Genomic DNA, 4176 nt, shown 5'->3' with positions numbered 1-4176 from the left:
TCAGAAGAAATGATTTTAGATTGTCCCACACCTCCGTGGATGACTTCGTGCCTCTCCATCATAGACGCGGACGTGCGTCCATTGAAACGTCCATCGGTGGCAATTGGTCCACGGATCAGTTGTTGCATCTGGCAGTTTGTTGTGCAATTCTCGAGCCGTGGGATATTTGGCCTTGCTGCCAGCGTGGGATGCAAGCAGTCCGTTCATCCAAAGGCAGATAGGCTAGAAGGAAGATTTTTCTCTTTTCGACGTTTGGTGCAATGGATGTGCAAATCGACTTGTCAGTTTCATGCGTAAAAGCTGCTCGGGAGGGAGGTGGAGCGCTGTGATTTTCAAAAAAATGTGGACAAAGTATATCCATCGTTCATTCGTTTCTCATCCAGATTGTTACGACTCCATCGAGGAGTGTTATTAAGCAATGCCTCGTTATTTCAATGTGCAAGTGGTGGAACCTTCTCCGGAGCTCACAGGTTGGCGCAGTGTGTGCATAGACAAAGCGTGCCATGAGCGAAGCCACACTGACCAGGGGGCATTTCACGCGTCGGTGACGGTTTAAGCGTCCCATCACAGCACAGCTTACAGGTGGAATCATAGTACGAAATGATCTTTATGTGGATTGGATTTATGGATGTTTGGAATTCGGATAAGGAATCAATGGAAGGACTTTTGAAGCAATATTAACAAAAGCAAGCAGCCGAGCAAACTGGTCCATGGCGCAACTTGCATGCAATTGAATCCTAAAAGGATTTCAACCACAGAATGGCTGCAGTTCAGAGGTTAAGAGGTTGACAGATAGGCTCTTCTACAATATATGTTGCAAAAAAAGGAGCAAATAACATTCATAATTAAATCCAAAGATTTTCAACAATACTTGACAGTTGCTGCAGGGCCCTGGCCCAAAATAGCTGAGTAATTTAACTCAGTCTTCAACTTGGCTGCAGTTTTAACCAAATGGCAAAGGATTCATACTGTTGTGAGAATGGCTCATTGGGGTTAATAATGCTTCGCCTGGAGAAGTTATTTCCTTAAAATGAATGTCTAGAGCAGGTGTGAAGTAATTAATCACGTTGTTCGAGATGCGTCGCTTATATGTCGAGTTAAACGTCCACTCATCCCAATGTCTGTATCTAAAATTACCAAATCGTTTGACCCCATTTTAGCAATCTGCCCTCTGTAATCTGTCATTTGTGTGCCTTTTAGCATTTCGCTCGGCCAGCGGCACAAGTTTTGGCGGCAAACGCCATTAGACCATTGTAACCAGGCCTTGCTGCCTCAGAGCTTCAGAGGATGTCACAGAGGGGTCGCTCTGTCAACGTGACCGAAGCAGCATCCAATGCTGAGTGAGAGGGGATGGGCGCGATGCATCATCCGTGACTCACAGGCACGAGGCTGTAAAGGCCGGTGCGCAGAGGGGAAAGGAAGAGTTTTCCCAGAATCAGCACAAGAGAAGCTGCACTGCTCGGCCATCAGTTCCACGCCTCCGCCCACACCAGGGCCATGCCCTCTTCCCTCCTCCGGACCAAACACCACGGGAATGGCATGGGGACTTTCTTCAGCCCAAGCTGCTGGGACTGCAGGGAACTCATCCTACCGACAGTGTCTGATTTGTCCCGACAACTCTCTTCTGTGTCGTGCTTTCCACTTTGTCCATCTCACGTCATGTGTCTGACCAGGCCCAAAGGCATAGGCCAATTAAGGAATCCCATTTGCTTGTTTGGGCCATGGACATGTATCTGTAGAGGGTTGAGGTTTGTTTATTTATTACATACTGCATTGCTTCTTGTACAGTGACCTGCAAAAGTATTCACCCCCTCCAAAGTTTTCACATTTTGATGCCACCTGCGCTTATTTCACGATGTTTTCAAATTAAACTTATGATCTAGAGTCTTCACAAACTACTCCAAAGTAATAAAGCTAAAAAATGCAGATACAATGTGAACAAATTCAATGAAAAGAAAAAATCGGATGATTCTCAGTTGTATGAATATTCAAACCCTTTGCCTATAATTAACCCTAAATCACTTCAGGAGCAAATTATTTGTTTGAAAGGTTGCAAAATAAGTGTAATAGGTTTCACCTGTAGGCAATCGGTGGTTTAACTTAAAGATTAAACTCCCCCATTTATCTAAGGAATTTTAAGGTGCAACTCACTTGGTCAACCAACAAGGCAAACATGAAGACCAAGGAGTTTTCCAAAGAAGTCAGACATAAAGTGGTGGAGAAGCACCGTTCAGGAGAGGGTTATAAGAAGATTTCAAAGTCACTCATTAATATTCCTTTGAGTGCGATGAAATCTGTCATTAAAAAGTGGAAAACGTATCATACCACGCAGACTCTACCCAGATCAGGTCTCAATCCAAACTCACCAGCCAGGCAAGCAGGAAACTGGTTCGGGATGTCACTGTAATTCCAACAATGACTTTGAAAACTCTGTCCAAGATAGGGGTCAGTGTTCATCAATCAACAATATCCTGTTCCCTTCACAAAGCTGGCCTCAATGGACAGGTGTCAAGAAAGAAACCATTACTGAATAAGATGCATCTAAAAGCTCATATGAAGTTTGCGATAAAGCATCTTAATGATACTGCAGGCTTGGGGAGAAACGTTTTGTGGTCAGACGAGACAAACATTGAACTTTTTGTTCTAAATTCAAAGCATTATGTTTGGCGCAAGCCTAACACTGCACATTACCCAGTCAACACCTTCCCTACTGTCAAGCATGGTGGTGGCACCATCATGTTATGGGGCTGATTTTTATTATCAGCAGGGACTGATAAGCTTCTCAGGACAGAATGGACAATGGATGATGCAAAGTACAGGAGAATCCTTGATGAAAACCTGCTTGAGTCAGCCATGAATCTGAAACTGGGCAGGAGATTCACATTTCAGCAGGACAATGATCCGAAGTACAAAGCTAAAGCCACACTGTAGTAGCTGAATAAAGAAAATAAATGTTCTTGAGTGGCCCAGTCAAAGTCCTGACTTGAACCCAAATGAACATTTATGGTCAGACTTGAAGATTGCAGTCCATCGACGATCCACATCAAACTTGGCAGAACTCGAACAATTTTCACGTGAAGAATGGGCAAAGATTTCACCATCTCACTGAGCAAAGCTGGTGGAGACCTACCCAAAAATAATCGTAGCAGTTATTGCTGAAAAATATGTTTCCACCAAGTAATGACCTACGGGGCCGAAAACTTTTGCAACCAGTGAATTTGTTGTAAAAGTTGCACTTTTACAACATTTACAACCAAAGTTTGAAGCCTCGGCCTAGTGTCAAGTGTGTTTATATGTTCGTTATTTATTAGATATTCCACGCACGTAAATTAACATTTATTTTACTCTGTGCACATTACACATCACATGAAGTAAATTTCACCTTCCTGCACCCTGTATTTATTGCTGTTAAAAAAACAACAACTTCTGTACAGCACCCTTGAGGCCTGGTTGCAAGTCACCCTCTACAATTCCAATAGAAGAGACGTAATGACTCTTTTACGAAAAGTGTTTTCCCGAGTCTTTTTTACCATGAAAAATAGACCGTAGTGAACACACAGTCGTGTTAAAAGATTGGCCTCTAAAACCCTTCTTAAATCATGTTTACAAAGGGGAACAGACAAATACACAAAAACACATTGTGTTTTATATAAGTAGATTTATATACTGGACTTATTTCATGGTGTACCTAGTCTCAAAAAGGTGTCGTCATTTTAAAACCTTACCTTTTCAATGTATTTGTGCCTTGTTAGGAAGGATTCCGAGGCTTTCGTCGTTCACGCACTATTGACACCTTTCCTTCATTCGACGTTGTTGTTTAATCTCCTTGCTACTCAGACACCAAATATGCAGCTGTACATTTCTTCATCATGATTTTCAGTAACCATTTGGCCATTCGTCATGAACAGACCCTCCAGAGTCACTGAATACTAGGAATCGTGACGCCGACTGACTGACTCCCCCTCTGCCCCACATGCCTCTCAGTACGAAAGCTAAGTTTGGTCGCGATGGGAAAACAAAACAGGTGGTGTTGGCAAACAGACTGTTAGTGTTTTACGGTTACATTGGACATTTGCAAAAGAACTGCCACTGTTATATTGACAACATAATGTTGCCATCTCCCTGTAGGCTGAACATGGATTTGCGAGGGTGGTTAGTTGGGGCTGACATTGTGGA

The 4176-nt window shown here is 43.1% G+C and overlaps 1 long non-coding RNA gene across 5 annotated transcripts in view; it reads left to right on the top strand.

Moving 5' to 3' along the window:
- Nucleotides 1-3742, top strand: part of LOC147011646 (uncharacterized) — a 26250-nt gene extending 22508 nt beyond the window's left edge. For 4 of the 5 annotated variants that reach the window (XR_015051673.1, XR_015051671.1, XR_015051670.1 and 1 more), the window contains one exon: nt 1-3742. This exon is cut by the window's left edge and continues 172 nt beyond it. This is a non-coding gene — a long non-coding RNA (uncharacterized LOC147011646). The other variant, XR_015051672.1, reaches the window with a different exon arrangement.
- Nucleotides 3743-4176: the final 434 nt, after the last annotated feature.

Source organism: Eptatretus burgeri, chromosome 15, assembly GCF_056783735.1.
Source record: "Eptatretus burgeri isolate ZD-2024b chromosome 15, Ebu_testis_v1, whole genome shotgun sequence".
NCBI lineage: Eukaryota > Metazoa > Chordata > Myxini > Myxiniformes > Myxinidae > Eptatretus > Eptatretus burgeri.
Note: the sequence above shows the minus strand (reverse complement) of the source record. Positions and strands in the feature narration are given on the sequence as shown.